The 20,099-nt window shown below is 43.2% G+C and overlaps 1 protein-coding gene and 1 long non-coding RNA gene across 5 annotated transcripts in view; one reads left to right on the top strand and one right to left on the bottom strand.

Moving 5' to 3' along the window:
- Positions 1-20,099, bottom strand: part of PARP1 (poly(ADP-ribose) polymerase 1) — an 84,427-nt gene that overhangs the window by 63,443 nt on the left and 885 nt on the right. The window lies entirely within an intron of this gene.
- Positions 19,812-20,099, top strand: part of STUM (stum, mechanosensory transduction mediator homolog) — a 52,125-nt gene continuing 51,837 nt past the window's right edge. For 2 of the 4 annotated variants that reach the window (XR_012055276.1, XR_012055275.1), the window contains exon 1: positions 19,812-20,097. This is a non-coding gene — a long non-coding RNA (stum, mechanosensory transduction mediator homolog). The remainder of the gene's footprint in view (positions 20,098-20,099) is intronic. The other 2 variants (XR_001122858.5, XR_001122857.5) reach the window with 2 other exon arrangements.

The raw sequence follows: 20,099 nt of genomic DNA, 5'->3' as shown, positions 1-20,099 counted from the left end.
GAGAAAAAGAAGTTGCCAGCTCACATCTCTCCATGAGTCTGGAACGGAAAATAACAAGGGATGATGGCTCACCATCTGTTCAGCAACTGATATGGAGAGGTTGGAGGATCTCAGGCCAGTTCTTAGCAGATGTCTATCGGCAGCATCCCTGCCCACTGAGGGTGTGCTCACCGTGTGCTCTCAGCTGTGAGGGGCAGCAAGGCTCAACACCAGCCCTGCCTCCACATTGCTGTTGCACATGCACATCCAAATCCCTCCTTGGAGGGGTAAATTCAACTTCAAACTGCCTGAACCCCCATGTCCTGCTGACACAAGGAAGAGCATGACAGTAGTTTGGATCAAACTCGAGCCACACAGCAGATTGTTCCAGGCTCCCACTGATGTGTGTCACACCCCTTTAATTATGCCCATGACAAGGCACTAACAGGGAAAGCTCTCTAATACATTATTCCCATTATAACAATCTATTAACGCCACAGTTGAGGATTTTTCTGCTGGCTGCATTCTCTCACTCCACTTACATGTTCCTTTGCTGCATCTGTAAGCTGTATCAACTTCTGAAACGTTTCAATTTCACTTTAGAAAGACAGTGCACCTGCAAACCTTAGATCATACAGGGGTCTGCATTCAGAGCTTCACCAGTCTGCTGTCTACAGCAAATTGAAAAAAAGGCTGTTAATTTAACACCACAGGATATGCCTTCCAGATGAGTTACTTCATATTTGGATGAGTTCTTGCTTTCCTCACCTACAAGGTTTTGATTGCCACTAATCTTGCTGGATGTTGTGTCCTGGATCAAACTTCAGCACAGACTTTGTGGAGTCAAAAGGGAAACTCTGTGCTGAGAGGTGTGCTCACAAACACTGGTACTTTTCCCTGGACTAATTTAATGGGTAGATGAAGCTCCCAGCTTCAGTCTTCTAGCCTTGGGGAGATCAGCAGGCCTGTGCAGAGGTCCCTGGGGAACCTGCTCCTATTCTTGCTGGAAATACTCTGATGAGAGCTGGCTTTATCCTCCCTTGTCACATATTACAGCCAGCCTAGAGGTGTGTGCAGTGGGGAAACGGATCATTTTTGCCTGATGAGTGAACAGAGGAGAGCCAAGGGATGGTGAGGGGAAAATAGAAAAAAATGGCAATATATCCTGTTTCTGAACAGAGAGACAGCTCATATATGACTAGAAAACTGTGGGAAGAGATAAGCTGGAGAAGGAATGGGAACCACTGCTGTCCCTGAGTCACACAGACCGGCTGGGGAGCACAAACAGCTCCTCTTCTTTGGGCAGCCCATGGGCATCACTAACAACAGACACGTCTCAGCATCTCCAAAATCTACTCTTTCCTTTCCCCTCAGATGCAAAATTGGATTAGTCTTGAATTGTTAGTCTTGAAATATGCACTGATAAAAACTGGAATTTCACGAGTCACTGGCAGCTCATGGCTGGAGACACATCCTGAAGAATCACTATTGATTTTCTGTGTTCTCATACTCACCCCTAGGCATAATTTCTTGGCCAGTACCCAGGGACAGGATGCTGAGCCAGATGGACCTTTACTCTGAGCAAATGTGGCCTTTCTGATGTTCCCGTGTAAAGCATGACAAGCTGGTACTTACAAAAAGCAGTAAAAATTTTAATTTACTGCTGACAAAAACATCCGTTTAATATCCATTATCTCCACACTTAAAAGTCCTGGTACATGCTTCTTGTTTTGTAATGAAGACCATACTCAAAGCAAAAATACTCAGAGACAGGCTATTTGCTAGCTCCTTCATCAGCTGTTGCTTCGAAATTTTCGGATTCTCTTTTAGTTTTGACACTAAAACCACAAGGAAAGGTAAACTGATATTGCAATGAAGAACAGTTGCAAGAAACCAGAAGAACAATTCCCGCATACCTCTGTGAAAAGTTTGGAGAGCAGCCTGGTCAGCTGCTTTCCTTGCAGATTATACAATCTTATTGGGAACACAAATAGTTTGTCTTCCTCTGAAAACTCCATGAGGGTATCAAACCACAGAGAAGTATGTCTGCAATGGTTGAACAATATTGGTAAACTCTTTTTTTTCCTAGAACAGTCCTGTACAATTAAAAACTGCCACTTGAACACTGGTAGTTTCAATCTTGATGACGTATTTAGCAATATTTTTTGTGGATGTTTTAAGTTCTTTTTTTTTTGAGGAAAAATATCCAAAGTTACATTACATTAGTGCTTTGAAAGGAAATAAATAATGAATGACAGGAACCTCACAAGGACAACTACTCAAGTTCAGAACAGACTAAGAATCTCCTGCTTGGGCAGGTGATGGCTCACAGCACAGGAAAATACAGGGCAGACAGCAGCCTGCCCACTTCAAGGAACAGTAAAATTATGTGCTCCCTCTCATCCCTGGGTTCACAGATTTCATAAGCAGGTGGGACAACATAAAATTACAGCTCCAGTACTGGCACTTGCTAAAGTGAACACAAAGGCTGTGGGGCACTGAGCTCCCACTGGTGGCTGTGACACCAAATGGATCTTCTGCGGTGACACTGAGAACAAGCACAGAAGGAAGCTTGCTTTGAAAGCAAGCAGTGATTGGGTGTCAAAACTTTGGTGCTAACACTCAGCTGCATGCAATGCACCACTGCTCTGCCCTTGCAGCTGAAAATGCATCACATTTATTGCAGTGAATGATTCAATAACTGCTGGTCCCTTGGCCTTAGATCAGCTGGTGAGAAATCCAGGCTGGAGCTCACTGAGTGAGCTGTTGGAGCTGTGTGCTGGGATTGCTCATGGAACACCTTATCTGAGGGATAAATGACAAATTTGTTTGTGTATATAGATCCTTTAAGGATCCTTTAAGGAGAACTGTTGGCATGACCTTTGATTGAAATGCCTCCTTACATTTGTTGTCTTACAACTTGGACACTTCAGTGATACGGACCCATCCTTCCTATGTTGGCCAAGTTTGGATTAGTTTTGAAGGCTTGTCCAAAATGGAAGACTATTAAATAAATAAATAAACAAACGAATAAATATTTAGTCCAAATTACTGGATTTTTTTTTGCCTCTGAAAATTCTTGCACATGCCTGTATCTCTTAAAGAGAATACTGGATTCACTGCAGTAAGATCAAACCCCTCATTAGCTCCAAAGATAATAACATTTCATTGTCCAAGTAACATGTATTGCTTTATTATACTGCAGTTTTGTTTTCCTTAACAAAGATGCAGGTATTAAATTATTGTATTCAGCTCTGCTTTTTTCACCTAAACACAGATACTCCTCAAGTATTTCCTCAGGACTGTGCAGTAGAGTTCATTCATGAAAAACAAAAGGTAAGGCTTCTTAAAGGGTTGTAACTTGGAGGAGGTTTTTGTAAAGATACTTTTAGAAAAAGTATTTTATTTTCTAACTCCAAAATATAAGCTAATAATGATAATTTTTAAAATGAAAACCCAGTTGATAGGGTTAAAAATGAGCCATTGCCACACTTTTCCAAAGCAATTCTTGATAACATGAAAATGGCACAAGGCAGTTTTCGTTTTGAAGCTGTTCAATTTCTTCTTTGCTTTAAAAACGCTGACTAATTTTTAAGTCAGAAGCATATTTTTATATAATAATTTTATTATGCTTCTGTGTAAGGTCCTCCCCACAGAAAGCCACATCATTTCCCAGGCTTACCCAGAGGAAGTTTTGAGCAGAGCTTTTTTTCCCTTCCATTAGGGGAGCAAACCTGATCCTGCAAAAGCAAGCATAATCCTCTCTGCATTACTAATAACTGCACTTTAGAGTACTTGTAAAAACACATTCTCCTAGCCAGGCAGTCACATTAGAAACAGCTGTGGGTCATGCCAAGTACTGCCAGAGAGATAAATTAATCTTCTCTTGTGAAATTTCTCAAAAGACAACCACAACCCCCAATTAAAAAAAAAAAAAGCACTTTTGGCTTTGGGGACTGAGCCAATTAATATTTAAAAAGCAGATGGGTCTCAGCTTGGTCCTTTTAATGTAACTTGGATGTATTCTGCTGAGCAATTGCCTACTAACTTTGTGGGTGTTTGCTTAGAAATGGCATTTAGTTTAAACACTGGTTCAGTATCTGTGCTTTAAAGGGTCAAGTGCAGCTGCTGAATTTGAAAGAGAAGGAAATTCAAATGCTTCAGTTGGTCATTTAGAAAAGGTGGAACTTTGAGTAAGACTAGAGCAGTAAATAAAACTCAGGAGCATGGCAGAGGCAGCATAACTTGTGCACTGATGCAAAGGAAGAGGCACCTGATGTGCAAAGGATTGCTCACACTTCTGAGTCATGCTAAAATGAGACCTGCTGGCTCCTGAGTTGTCTGTAGGGACAAGGTGAAGAGCATTTCACAGAATCAGTTGGGTTGGAAAATCATCCAAGGCTGAGTCCAGCCTATGACCAAACACCACCTGGTCACCTAGACCATTGCCCTGAGTCCTTTCCTTGCAGGTCTCAGGGACAGTGGCTGCAGCACCCGTGCTGCTGAAGAAATCCTCTCCTGAACTGGTACCCTGTGAAGTTCACCTTGTGCCATTAAATAATTCCTCTGCCCTAGAGGAGGTCCCTGGATGGAGAGGTCAGATTCACCCTTTAGGTGCACATAGCCACGATCCAGAGTTCCAGCTCAACCTCAGACCTAGTTTAGATCACAGTGGGCAAAACCCTTCAATTGTTTCAGAGCATCCAAGTAAGAAAACCAAAGCCCTGACAGTGATGCAGCCTTGCTCAGTCAGAAGTGAATCAATGCACAGAGGCCTTGCACAGAGCCCCTGGTGTTCCTTACACTGAGCCTCCTTTACACTGCCCAGGGATTTCTGGCTGAGTACAGATTTCAGAAGGCCACTTTATCTCAAAAGATAGGAGAGGATAATTTCCACCTTGGTACAAATACCAGCTGCAAGTCAGATCTCACCCTCCCTTAGATCAGCCTCACAGAGAGATTCAGTGATGATGCTGCAGCTCCCCTTTGCTCATGACAACGCTGTGGAAATCACTGGCCTCACCTCCACATTGCCTGAGCAATAAACTCAATAAACACAGAATGTTTTGACAGCATCTCCTCTGGAACTCTGGAAGCAGAGTTTGCTGGAAACACCTTAAAAAGCAAGTTGGAATTCTGAGTTTACAGAAGGGATTCTTATTCAGTTTATCTGTTCTACGTGCTTTTGTAAATCTTATCTTTTACTAATGAAGCAGCAAGCACAGGGGAATGGGCTGGGTTTTGTCCTGTCTCTGGCACCACCAGCAGAACTGTCAGCTCAGCACTATTTGTAGATTTTCTCTTGCTTGGCTGATGTGAGAGACAGAACATGTTTCTCGGGCAGAGGATGAGTCTATGGGTCAGATTCTCTGCTGCAACACAGACTCAGGGATTTCAAAGCCAATGTTATGGCATAGTCATGCCACTTCAGAAGTAATGCTGAACTTCTATACTCTTTCAAGTCAATGTTTTTCAGAGCAAGTCCTCAATTTTTCAATCTTAAAAGACAAATGCCAGGGATATGGAGCCAAATTTCTCACTAATGTATGTTGAAGCAGCATCAATTTATAGATACTACAGGAGATCAATCTCTTTAAAAAGAGTCCTGCTGATTTTTATATATTATTTTCTTTTAGGCTTTTTACAGAATTATTTTTAGCTAGCATTTAAACAGAATGTCCTGCTCTCTGGAGGAAACTCCAGCCTGACAAAAGGCTGTCAGGATCCCACCTAGCACCTTTCAGCATGGGAATCAAGCTGGCTGCCTTTTGGAAGTAGTTACTGATTTTATTAAAGAAACTTGTGGAGCCCTAGCAGGTCTGCCTGTTGACTACATGCTTTCAGATGTTTTTGACAAATAGTTTGATTTTTTGTTCCTTTACCAGATTTTCCCATTATCTCCCTTGACAATCAGCTTCTTACCACCCACAGATCACAGATTAGGAGCTTTTCTTTTGGAGGTTCATACACATACATCCCTTCACTCCCTTCCAGTACATTCAGTTTTGTTCATTTCTCCTTTTAACCCTGATGGGCAAATGGCACCAGCTCTGCTTTTGCTCTCTCTCACTGCCTGATTCACAGCACAGTCAGACATGGGAGCAACATAACACAGGAGAATTTACATCCAGTATTGGAACAGATGTTACAGTGACTTACAGCATAAGGAGAAGTGTAAAAGACCTCTCACCTGTAGCTATTACACAGATCAATTTACACAGGAACACACCCTGAAGCCAAGCATAGGACAGTCTAAATGAGAGATGCCAAGGGTCAGGTCTTTTCACAATTCAGTGCACCCTCAGTGACATCTAGAATCAGTGGTAGCTGCAGATTTGCTGTAGATGCATAAGTCTCCCTCAAGAGAAATCAGATATGGAAGACAGTCTCTCAGGCTGCCAGCAATGAAGAATTTCCCCTTACAAAATAGTACCAGTCATCTTAAAAACTTACATTTTGGGGATATTTTGGAAGGAGAGTGGAGGCAGATACACCTTCTGCAGTCATCAGTAAATGTCAGCATGTTGAACAGGAGATCTGAGGTTTGTCACAGTGCTCAGAGCTGATTCTGGATCAGTTTTGGAGAGAATTCAGGGTCTGTGTTTGCAGAGAAGCTGAGGTTGAACTATAACAGCCAGTGCCAGGATAAACAGCTGAGTCTACAACTCTGACTTTCAGTTCTGATTTTGCCTTATGGAATACTTTGCATGTCATCATTCCCACTGCCATTAGCAGCCACAAAGAAAGGGTTTACAGCAAAAAAGAGAATCCTTTTTCCTTTTCTGTTTTATGTGCTAATGTGGCATTAAAAAAGAAAAAACAAGGAAAGATGTAAAGGTAAGAAAGAAACAATAAAGAAATAATACTGCCATTCTGAAGACACTTTAATTCAGCATCAACCTGTCAGCTATGAAAAAGAAAGTCTTTGGAAGCTGCCATTATGCTGCCACCACCACCTATAATGTTTCATAGTGGATTTAACACAATGCTTCTCCAGGTATAAAGAAGCAAGTTGCACCATTCCCGAGGAAAAAATGCATTGCTATTTTTTCAGAAGGAGAAAGAAGGTTAAGCAGAACATTGGTATTCATATCCCATTCTCCTTTCTTCATCTCTCCCTTCCCATGATGACTTAGGGTATTTTATATACAAAAAGCCCACTGTTTACATTAAGGGAAAAAAACACAGCCTACCTGCTAGATAGCAAACATACCCCATCTTTCAGAAGAGCAATGACTGATCATGTGTGATTCAGTCTTGTGTTCCAATATGCAGATTGGCATCACCACAATCATCACTTCAGGGAACACAGCACAGAGGAGCACAGATTTAGCTGCAGAACACAGCTTTTAGGCACAGTGCTGCACTCTGAACTGCCCAGGCCCAAGAAACACACTGGGACAGACCCTCAGAAACCACTTCTGCAAGAGTTTATAGTGCAAAGGGGAAATCTGAGTGGCAGAGGCACAAAGCTCAGTGCTGGCCTGTGCTCTGTGTGCTGCAGAGCAGGATGGGCTGAGGAGAGGACCTGGGGTCACCCTGCTGTGCTGCAGGCAAGGCTCAGGGAAGGCAGGCACAGGCTGGGGGCAGGCAAAGACAGCAGGGGAGCTGCCCACCTCAGACATTCCCTAATGACTCCTACCCATGCCAAAAGACAAGGGGAAGGGAATGAAATAAATGAAGGCCAAGGCTGCACACACCTTGCTTTGTGATAACCTAGGACACCTTATTCCCACTGCCATCCCATTGCTGTGAAAAGAAGGAGCTGCTCACTGATGGTTGTTGCCAGGTGAGCTGCCTTTTATGCTCTTACTTCCTCCCCTCCTTTCCCCATCTCCTCTGTGCTGAAGTTCTGCTCTTCTTCTCTGACAAAGGGGACTGCACACCCCAGCAAGCAGTGCCAGACCCTGCTGGGCCTGCTGTTGCTAAGAGACTAAGTGAGAGAGAGAGATCCCACCCACTCAAATTCCCCTACAAATCCCAGTGCTCTTCCTGTTGCTACTCCCCAGCCCTGCTGAGATACCATTGATGCAACCTTGGTGTCCAACAGATCCATACGGGTTTTATGGGATGTTCTCTCCCACTGACCAGCACTACTGAGGAAGTCCCAAAATATGATACTACAGTAGAATTAGCACAGATACAGATGCAATCTACTCTTGTGGGAAACCACCAAGGCCACAGGAGGTCAGAGATCTTGCCTAGATCTAAAAGATCAAGGTCTTGTCTAGATCTTATAGGTCAAGACAGGTTAACAAAAATATCCTTGGAAAGCCAAGCTAAAAGTGGGCCATTAGAGGCCACAGCAACTGGCACATCACAGGACTGGACTGCTCTACTGCATAAAGCCCCTCCGAATGTTACTAATTATGATTTCATTTCAGTGTTCAGATTGGTTTTCCCCCTCCCCCCTAGAATGCAGGGGAATTTACTCTGACAACACTTCTGGCAGGAGTCTCTCTCAAGCTTACAGAAAGGCTAGCAAGCACCAAATAATAGCAAATATTATTGACAAGGGAAAAATATGGAGTAAGTTTTTAAAACTCTCCTGAAGTATTGTTATGTTGCTAGGCTGACAGAGTTAACAAATCACTTCAGTCCCTGACAGTAGTGACAGACTTTTGCACACTCAGAATAGTTCACAATTTCAAGGCCTGTTTGCTGCCTTTGTCTTTGCATACCACCTGCAACTTGCTGGATTTTTAATTCTCCATTAAATTGGAGACACCCATGAGTATGCATGGAGAGAGTTCAACCATCACACCAAAGCCATGGAAATATGCCAGTGGGTGATGTCATGGTACCTTTGTATGTGCACAGAAATCACTTGGGTTGGAAAGCTCCCCCAGCTGAGAAGGAGGCACAAGGACAACAGATTATGGAGACAGAGAGAAGACTATCTCTGTATCTCAGAAAGATTCAAGGTTATGAACTGGCCAAAGAGCTCCAGATCTACTTTACAGAGAGAGTAGAGCTTGGGGTACAGGAGAAAACAACTTCAGAAATACCCATGGGAATGCTGCTAATTAATAAAGGCACCAGTCTGTAGGAAACTGGGGCTTCTGTTCCACCTCTACAAGTTTAACTTTCCATTCATAAGCAAGACAGACAGAGAGACATCAAAGAAGTCACCCTAAGAAATGTCTAGATGGCAAACTAGCCATCTGCTTGTGCCTTTGTCAGCAGGGCAGAAAACCTTACCCACTCTCAGATCACCTCTCTTATATAGATATTTATGCAAAGTGATCAAGTCTTCTGTTGATCTTCCCATGGAGGCATGTTTTCCACACTTAGATAATTTGAAAGCACTTTTAAGGATTTCTAGTATTAAATAAACCTGGCTTGGAAATAAAGAACCACTCAAAGTTTACAATAACAAATATTCCTTTTCTGAGTGCTGCAAGGCAGTTTGGGATCAACATCCCATGCGGAGTACCTGAGGTGAACAGAAACCTCTGGAGAGACTCAAAAATCAGAAGTGTACAGGAAGCTGATGGGCAAAGCAGCAAGTGGAGCCTGACAGAACTACTGCTCCCTCTGACAAAGAAGAATTACAGACAGCTGAGAACGTGGCATGTTTGAGAGGACAGCTCTTCTACAAAGTAGAAAGGCAAATTATACACAGAAGAAGCAGACATGGATAAAGGAAGTTTTCTGTGTAACGTTTATAAGGAATGGGGAATGTGGAGGAGATGCCAAGAACAGCCATACATTTTTGGGAAGAAAGCAGAAATAGTCAGAAATTGAGATAATGCCAGAAATAGTCATAAAATTTTTTAGAATGTCACAAGGCTGACAAAACATCAGGGCCAGATGGGATCTGTCTCAGAAAAATCAAGCCATTAACCAAAAAAAAAAAAAAAAAAAAAAAAAATAAAAGGAAAAAAACCAAACCAAAAATACAAAAAAACACAGCATCATATGAATCAAAGGAGTGAGGTCCATCATGCTTCACCCCTGCCACTTTCACATGGAAAATGTGAAATAAGCCCTGCCTGAGCTCAGTAAAAGCCGTGCTGAATGTGCCACAGGAAGGTTGAACTCCTAAGGATACAGCTTCTCACAGGGAAAAATTTCATAGAGTTGCAGCCCTTTGCAGCCACTTGCAAGGTGTCCATCTCAAAAGACAACCAACACCTTTGGGGAAAGCTGCTGTCCATAACACTTTGTGTTGTTGCTGAGTAACAGGGATGTGGACACTTTTTGGGGACGAGAGTGTTGAAAAAACAACCAGAGAGACCAGAAGTGAACAGGACCTGGTGGGCTGGGGAGGTGCTGGTGCATATTGAGGTCTGTGAGGGATCCAAAAACCAGGAAAAACCCCACAGCTTCACTTGCACAACAATGGGGTGGACACAGAACAGAGGTGTTAATCAAGGACACACAGGAACGACTCAGGAAATTATGACTTCACCAACAAAAATGACTAAATGGAGAATCATACTTGAATCTGTTGAGCATGGATTTTCCAGTTTAATTGGACATTAGAAATGGTCTTTTTGAAATCTAACAGAGAAGTCTGTTCAATGCAGAAGCACACTGGGGCAAAGTATCCCAAGCAACCAGAGTAAGGGTTTCACAAGAGGAATGTGCACTGGCCTTGCAGATAAGGCACTAGAATGCTTAGGGTGAGATCATGGAATTGAATCTCAGCCTCTGGTACAGTTCCCTACAGCCATATCAATAGTAAGTATTCCAGTTGCCTCAGCCAGCATTCCTATAGAGCCCAGGAGAATCAGACAGTGAAATTTTTGCCAGCTATTTGTGACACAGAGCCCAGTGCAGATTTCCTCAGCGAAGAGCCCTAAGTCTCCTCTAGCACAGAAAATCATCATTTTTGGGATGGAAAGCACCACTGAAAACTCCAATCTCTCTGAAATAAAGTGGTTCAGATTGAATTAGGCACTTCTATTCAAGGGTAGAAAAGTGCAGGTTGTCCTCTGTCCCTCAGCCTTCGAAAACTAAGAGCAGTTATGGTAATCCTTCCCTGAGCTCACCATAGTCCACTACCCAGCATCTATCTAGTTGCTCCCCCTTTTTGCCTAAGAAATCCATAAATGGAACAATTTCCACCATAAACACCCCTTTCAGGGTTTTGGGAATATTTCCTGCCCAGTCCCCATTGCACTTGATTTATCTCTTTAAATCAACGTACCAGGTATAGGCTTCCTGTGGGCAAGAATAACTCAAGATCAGCAAATGGAATATTAATCCCATTCTAGATTAAAAGGAATTTAAGCAGATTCTTCTATGCCAAAAAGCAATTTAAAGTAATCTTCCAGCTTTGGCAGGAGAAATAAAAAAGTAGATGGATCTCAGGAAGAAAAGAAATATATCTTAGCAGGCAGTGGTTTAGACTGGTAGTGCATTGATAGCACCAGAAGTCTTTTGCAGCTGGATGAATTGCTAAAACAAATGAACCAGCCTTCCTTCCCACGTGCCCTTGCTTGAGCCCACTTACAACAGGACTCTCAGTCCCCATGCACACTGCTAATGTCAGCTCCCAGAGCCTGAGCAGCAGCTTCTGTCATTACTGCCTTCCTGATTATGGCAACCTTCACTTCTACATTCACAACTCTTGCCAACGTTAGTTGGGTGCATTACGCTTCGAGTGAAGATTTGCAATTTATTCTTTTGCTGAACAAGCTTAAAAATATCATTTTTTCTCCTATTTTAATTCCTAATAGCTACAGAACATTGCTACAATCTGTTGTATGTCAGTGCGGCATTTGCAAAACGAGCGAGTACAGTCTAAGAAAATTAAGTTTCCTACTTGCTCATAAGGGAGAGAAAGAATTGGCAGCAGAGAAAGTTCACATTGCAGTGAATACTTAACAGTGCATATCTAAAACTTCTCCCTCTTGAACATAATAAGAGGCCTCCCCCTTGGATCACAGGATGCCCTCTCACTGAGTCCCATCCCCACTGGAAAGCTTGAAATCCAGCGGGTGATATCGTAAAACCCCCTGAAATTCTTACACATCATTGACCACCAGTGACCTCACGAAAGCATTCCTCAGGCAAAACCCTTCATCTGATCTCAGCAAGTCTGCTTGAAACTATTAAACTCCTCCTGAGGATATCTACACCTTGGTACAGGCCAGAGACCTACTGCTGTCCCACAAGGGCTGGCCAAAACCTTCAGCATGGACCAGAGCCCCGGCAACCGTGCTTAAGAGAAATAAAACATCTTCTATTCCATGCATAACCTTCCCCATCCTGCTGGAAACCCCTGAGCTATCTAGCAGTGCTTATGGCTTACACTTCATCTAATGTGACCTGTGTCACAAGAGCTGCTGATTTCCATCCAGATGAGACTACAAAGTTACGGGCAGCTGCAGCACAAAGACTGAATGACTCACTCTTTGGATCTTTAACTAATTTTTATTATGGGTCCCTCCAGATAAGAGGCAGAACACTACAAGGAAGAGAACTCTTTTCCACTGTTCCTGTGTTGGTAAATTTGATTCCTCACAGCTGTCAAATAGATGGGTACCTTTCTCCAGGATCAAAATTTATGTGCGTGTCCTAGTTTAGGGCAAATTTGGGGAAAACCCTCTGGAAGGAGTCCCCAGAAAACAAACCCCTATGGCCTCTCCCCACCCACCTGGTTCAGGAAAATTTTTTCTCTGAGAGAAGTGGAAAAGAACTTGTTTGTTTAACAAACAAAGCACCCCCCAGCACCAAAAAGAAAATTAACAACACCAGATGACAACAAAACTCTTTCACCACTCTGAAGAGATGACAAATACAGAAAGTCTCTCTTGGGAATGATTGCCCGGGTCTGGACGCTGGGGATGGCTGCTGCAGATCACAAAATGCAGGATCTCGGTGCTCCTCGGTGTTTCCCAGATCCCAGTCCAGAGCAGGCTGGATGGTATTCAGAAAAAGGAAAGGAAAAGAAACAGTCCAGGGAAAGAATTGGACTGCTTAGCTAAACTAACTAGGAAGCAAAGGCAACAGCAGAAGCAAGCCAAGCAAGCAAGCAAAGCAAGCCAGCCAGCACCAGCCTCTGGGAGGTGAACTGGCTGATAATAAGGCAAAACAAACCTTCACTTTCAGAGTCAGTTCTGAAAGCACAGAACATAATATCAAACATACACAGGACACACAATTGGAGATACAAACACGATAACGTCACCTTAGGACAGTGTGCTGGTAAACCAGACTCTATCACCACTACGATTCAAGCAAATCCCAAGAAAGGGGAGCAGCATATGCTTTTCTGTTTCTCAGCTTTCTGAAAGGGCTGTCTTGCAATACATAACATTTATGAACCTGTCTGAACCAGCTTTTATTGAGAAGTGAAAAGTACCATGTAAGAGGCAAAAGATTTGATCTAAGGAGCAATTTCGTTTAAGGCAGAGCATGACAGCCTTGCAGTACTTTACCTGATAGACTGCTGTGCTTCTCAAGCTACAGAAGATCATTTACCTCCCTCAGACTCAATCTGAGAGAAACAGACTGTGTGCAAAAAGCTCCCATCTCATCTCATTCTTACTAGAAAACACATCCAAGAATGACCTTAATGGGACCAATCCAAGTGTAAAATGAAGGGAATCTCATCTGTCCAAACACTGACTTAAGTTGTAACTCAGACATGCTAAAGCCACTAAATCCTCTCAGTAATCCATTCCCACTTACCTTTCAGGATTGTTTAATCTTTCAGGCGCCTGAATTTAAAGGTGCTTCATTACACAGACACATTATTTCCCTGTCACATAATTTCAGGTGCCTCCTGCTGCTCATTAGTGCTCCTCTGTGAATAGTGGTATTTCTCTATCACCTGCAGTTCTGCTGTGATTTACTTTAGGCTTTTGAATCCTTCCTATGTCCTTCACAGTAGCGCTGACCAGAGCACGATGGTAACAGCAGTCAGCTTTTAAATTATAGTCTCTGGCAAAATATACTCACTCAGAAACCAAACTCACAGATGCTTGGTTCTACTTTGCACAAAGTGTTCTAAACCATTAGATTCTTGTCCTCCAAAGAGGGAAAAGCAGAAAGGATGCCAAATAGATGAAGATACCTAATTTTCCTTACAGGTTTCACCTAAACCTTACCATAGAAACAAATGCTCAACTTAAGCAGACTTGATCATTCCTGGAAGATTGAAGAATCTGCCTCTCTACCAGCTGCAGGACAGAACTTACAAAGCTGTGTAAGGAAACTGGATTTTTTGGGCAAGGCTAAAAGTTCTTGAAGGAACAGGGTCTCCTTTTGCCCTTCAGCAGCAATTTGGTTGTATTGGAATAAGACTGGTACTGGGAGCTACAGGACAAGGCTGAAAGAGAAAAATGGATCATCATCTGGATGGGTTTGGCAAGGAGATCCCCCTCAGCAGAAAGAAGGTGGTGTATTTTGTGAGGTGTAGGAATAAACCTGCAAAACACAAGCATTTTAAGCCAGAAAGCTTTGGGCATTTCCAAGCATGGTAACTGATCTACTGAACCACGGTATGAGAGGACTGAATAATCCAAAGTTCTAAATGAGCTAACACCTAGAAACTTTGTACGGCCCACACTTACGAAAGTGAATGCCCAGGAGATTCCCATAATGCCTGTGATCAATAATTGTTCATGTTGGGGCGGATTACTCTAATCAAAGAGCACGATGGAAGTGCACAGAATGCTAAATCAGTAACAAAGTGTTAGGCTATGTTGCAAGGTAGAAAGTTTCACAAAGAAAGGTGCTGTACAAGGGGTAATGAGGTTACAGCAAGAAAAAGAAGAAAATGGAACTTGTAAATAGTATAAGGGAGTCTCCGTAAGCTCAAATGGGGAGAAAGACATTCAAGACTCTTAAAAAATAATCTGCAGCAAAACAAATAGCCAGTGCCACAAGTGACACTGGCAGATGGTGTTTTTAGTGTTCCTGATGTTTTTATAGCCTTCCTGATGTTCTCCATAAGTATCTTTGTTTCAATGGCAGAATGGAAATGAGAGGGAAAATACAGGTAGCATAGAATTAATGGAGCAAGGGCCTCCTTTCCTTTCTATAGAATTTTGTGGGTGTTCGAAAATAAATTAAGATCTGCCTCTAAGTTTTGTAATTTTTGTCCATTCCCACCCAAAAGACTTAATGACAGGGAAGAACAAACAAAAGATTAAGACAAAGAATATTATTTCAGTGGCAGAAAAGTATCAACAGGACACAATTCAGAGCAAAGGACTTCCACTGGACAAGCACTTGATGTCAGTGGACAAGCAGGGTAGAAATTGATTCTGGTCAGGTTGCTTTCTTTATCTTACATGATGCAGCTGCCTGGCACTATTGATGGTTTTAGTAAGGGTTAACATCTTTATTAACCCATAACAGTCACAGGTAAATTCCAGAATAAATCTCTGAATCTATAGAGATCATTCTAGAGGTGTTGCCAAATCATCTGCACAAATGAAGACTGACATTAAGCCTAAATCATATGAGTTTAAAACAGCACCCCAAACTGAACTGCAGAAAAATCCAAAGCTGTGGTGCCATGATCAATAGATTGAGCTCCAGATTTTTGTCTATATCTTACATTTCCTGGGAAACTCTGAATGCAGGAAGACAGACCAGGGACTGGGGTATCTGCTCTATTTTCAGGACAAGCATGAATGACTCAGAATAGGGCAAAGGAATGTTAGTGCTTGCAGAATAGCTTTGGGCCTGTCCAGAATGTTTCTCTAGTGCCTGTCCTCTTTTCTCACCTACCTTGTCCCTGGTACAATAATTACACATTTTCCTGGCTATTTCCCCCGTTTCTCTGTTGGGAGAATTTACTTACTGTGGATTTTCCCTCTCTGAGCAATACAGCTCACACAAGGTGAATTTAGAAGATGTTACAGAGCCTGGTACAGACACAAGGGGCAACATGGAACAGTCCAAAGTTATTTGGAGGAAGAACAACTGCATGAAAACTGAGCTGAGAAGAAAGAAAAGTGGCTACAGGCATTAAAACATGAAGAGTTTTGTGATGAGATCCTCACGTTTCCCAGAAGTTACTGCAATTAATTTTGCACAGACTGTAAGGATGAAGGAATGCTTTAACTGAAGCCTGGAAGGAAGGCAGGAGCCTGGGGAACAGATTTGTTCCAGAATCCTAAGCATTTCTTGGTGACCTTGGTACCATCACATGTTTTCAAGACATAGCAGGACACAGCCATAAATACCAGTATTAAAAGTCTTAAGCTAATAGAAATTTATGGAAACTAAAATTTCCTGTTTATTTGATGCTCATGGAACAGAAGAATAATTAATAAATATGAAGCTATTATTTTTCCCTGAGGATTCAATGCAGGATTTCCACCAGATTGGACACAAAGAATCCTTCTTTTTTTTTTACTAGTGAGAAGTCTTGTGTGTGCAGGATATACCCATGTACTATGTCAGCAATAAGTGTAGCTTTCATTTGCACCAAGAAAAGCTCACTGAGTCACAAACCCAGCCCCATGTGACTGTCTGACATTTGTCCATGGGCCACAAGTGGCACTTAAATAAGTCATTCCTCTGCACAGAGCTGCCCCAATTTCAGCTGGTACAATGGATTTTCTAGTGGCAGACACAACTCAAGCCTCCTGCACATGAATGAAATGAATTGATCCTTTCTGTTAGGAGAGTGCTGTTACTCCTTGAGCCAAACTCTGCTTTAGTGACAGCGTATGGAGCCACGCTGGATTTACTCTGGTGCTCTGGAGTGCAGACTGCAGGGCTCCTCCTGTCCCTCAGGGATTGTTAGTGAGCAGCAGCTCTGCTTGGCTCCTTATTGTCTTTGTTAATAACACTTCTAATGATTTGTGTTTGCATCTATTTTTGTATCTCCTAACATACTCATAAGATACTCAAGGCTGCCTTGGAAAGAGCCCAAGCTCAGGAGTGGGGTGTATTTAAAACAAATGAGCCCCTGGTTGCTGTAGATATGTCATTGGTACTCATTCAGTTTGCAGGAGGTTTTTTTTCCCTTTCCAAAGTCAGAGCCAGCCTGTGGTGTGCCCAGTCCTCAGAGAACTGTAGCAGAGAAGCACCATCCATTCCTTTTGCAGAATCTCCAATTCTCCACTGAACAACTTGTTCTCCACAAGAATATCACAAATACTAGGGCAAGCAGGGAAAGAAGAAAAGGTCATTCTACAGCTGCAGGGTAAACTAAAACAACTACCTGGTCTTAAGTTCCCTTTGGCCTCACAACACTTCCCTCATCATTTAGTGTACAACTCAAAATGTCCATACCTGCAAAATGTTTGAGATGCAGCTTATTTAGACTCTGTGGAAAACAAAGGGGAAAACTCCCATCATAAAATCTCCTATGACAGCTCCTTGCAAGTCAGCTAGTGACCATAACAAAGCCCTTCTCCTGCTCTCTGCTAGGGTATTCTCCTCTGACTGGGTGTTTGGTCACCATGAGCCCCATGCTGGAGTCCCTCAGGCCTGATGGATTTGGGATTCTCAGGATACTGTGTGTCAACATCATGTCACATCAACAGCCCTGCATGTCAACATACTGGTGCTATACTGGTGTGCCAGGGGAGCTCCATGGTCTGAAACACCACTTTGAATTCAGGTTGGGTTTGTATGTAGTTTTTTTTAAGTCATTTTTTGTCTTAACTGCAGAAAAATAATGTTTTATATACATATATCTACATAGCAGTTCTGAGAGCTGGTTTCATGCTGAGAAGCAAAATGAACATTTTAAAAGATCAGGAAATCTGAGTATTCTTAGCACACACAAATATCACCGCTTTTTATGAACCATAACCTTATTTTAATCAAAAAAAACCAAAAAAAATTCAGCCCTGGGCTGCATTTCCTTGCTTAGGTGCCAGCACACCTTTCCATGGATGCCTGCCTTTCCAGGCTGGAGCTCTCCCTGTCTCCTGGGCAGAGGGAAGCCTGCAGCTCGTGGGTGCTCGGCACTTGTAGAGCGAGACCAGCCTCAGCAGAGTAATGCTGCCACCAATTCCCTTGTTTAGAAAAGCCTGGGAATGTCACAACTTGTTACACCATGGCATCTTTAAAACCCTTGGGAGGCAGTCATAACTTCTGCCTGAGGCGCCCGAGAGCTTCCACGAGCACAAAATTAACGATGCAGCTCAGTCTGGGAGGGTTGGCATTTTAATCGTGGGTAGAGGAAGCCTTGCACACTGCCAGCTAGTCTTGGAGAAGTAAATGAACTAACTCACATTTGTAACAGGCTTTGAGATATTCCAAGGAAATGTTCCATAAAAGCCAACTTGTTATTAAGTATTTCTGACAAAATATTGTTTCAATTAATCTCTGTCTTTGATTTTCTATTTGGGCTACTCTCACAAAGGCCTTTTGCCTTTGCCTTTTTACTGTAGGTAACGTGGGCTCACCCACACACAATTCCCAGAACCTGTGGAGAATTATGTCACTCCAAGTTATTGATTGTGTTCCAACTTGGATTCTGCTTTGTACAGCCTCTAATTAATCCATATTCATACCATAAGGATTTCTCATCTGACTGTGGTCTGATCAACCAGCAGAGAAATATAGAGTCCATTTCAGTTACATTGGATCTTTCCAAGAGAAAGTGCAGCTCTCCAATAGCTTTGTGTCTAGGCAATACAGAGTCTAGGCTGTCATGAACTATTTAGATGGAAACAAATGTTACCATTTAAAAAAAACCAACCAACCAAACAAAATAAAAACCCAAAACAAAAAACCCAAACCAAACAAACAAACAAAAAAACCCCAACAAAACCCAAGAAACCCCCCCCAAAAAGCCAGATTAGTTAATATATTTCAGAAACATGTCTAAATTTTGTGCTTAATCAAAATAAAAAGTTAGAAGATTTTTTTTGATGAAATGCACTCAGAAGACAGGCCAAAAGATATGCAAAGAAAATAAAGACATAAGATGATAAGCAAAGAAAACCTGTTAAAAATGAGAGAATTTACACGTGTTGTCTATGTGTTTGTGGTTTCAAGCCCAGTTAGTAGAAAAATAAAATTATATAACCTAGGAAGAGGATTCTGCATTTCCTTCATTTAGTTTACCCACCATTTTCGTTGTGTTAATTTGTACTTTAATAAATTAAACTGTTGAAAAAAAAAACATTTGTCAGGTGGTATTCAAGTGGCATAAATAAAGTAGTTCAAGGTTTCTCTTAGAATCTATATTCCTGAAAGGAATTTTTTGGGCAAAACCACAGCTTCAAAAGGCACAGCAAGACACAGACAGTATCTCATGGAAAGATCCTGTACACATATCACACTTATATTTTGTATCAGGATTAATGCCTTTAATATTTTCCCCGTTTGCTGAATCCCATCTACAGGGACAATTATTGTGGGGGGTTTTTTTGTGGGTTTTTTTTTTGTTTGTTTGTTTGTTTTTTTTTACCTAGACACACTCAAGTTTTGTTGCCATTTCACCCACTGAATTCTGTGCTGAGCAATAATTACCAGCCCTACAAAACCATGTTTCGTCTCTTGGCACCGAGGAATGAAGACACATTTCCACACCAAGCTGCGATTAGCTCTCCAGGGGACAGAGTTTTCTTTGCCTTCCAATTCTTGCGGCTCTCTCCCTCTTCCTCCTTACCGCAGCAATTTTCAAACAATAAACGTGTGGGTTTAATTTACACCTTTCCTTACACCTTCTGTCTTTAAGGGCGCACGGGGCACGCTCTTCCACCTCTTCTGCGCTCCCTCCGATGGAGTTCTGTCCCCCATTCCAGCGGGGACCGGGACAGCGCCTCGCCCTGGCTCTGGCTGCCCAGGCGGGACGAGGCGGGGGGCGCGGGGCTCGGGGCTCCGTCTCCCGGCGGGATGCGGGCGGGATGCGGGCGGGCTCGGGCGGGATGCGGCGCCGCGAGGGGCGGGCGGAGGGCGGGGAGGGGTCGGCGCGGGGGGCGCGCAGGCGGGGCCGCGCCCGGCGGCGGGAGCGCGCTCGGCGGCGGGAGCTGCGGTCCCGCCGGGGCACGGCCATGGAGCCCTCGCCCAAAGACGGCGAGAGCGCGGCGGCCGCCGAGCCCGGCCGGGGCGGCACGGCCCCGTCCAGCGGGGTGGTGGTGCAGGTCCGGGAGAAGAAGGGCCCCCTGCGCGCCGCCATCCCCTACATGCCCTTCCCCGTGGCCGTCATCTGCCTCTTCCTCAACACCTTCGTGCCGGGGCTGGGT

This window comes from Taeniopygia guttata, chromosome 3 (assembly GCF_048771995.1).
Source record: "Taeniopygia guttata chromosome 3, bTaeGut7.mat, whole genome shotgun sequence".
Lineage (NCBI taxonomy): Eukaryota > Metazoa > Chordata > Aves > Passeriformes > Estrildidae > Taeniopygia > Taeniopygia guttata.
This window is presented reverse-complemented; position numbering and strand designations above follow the sequence as displayed.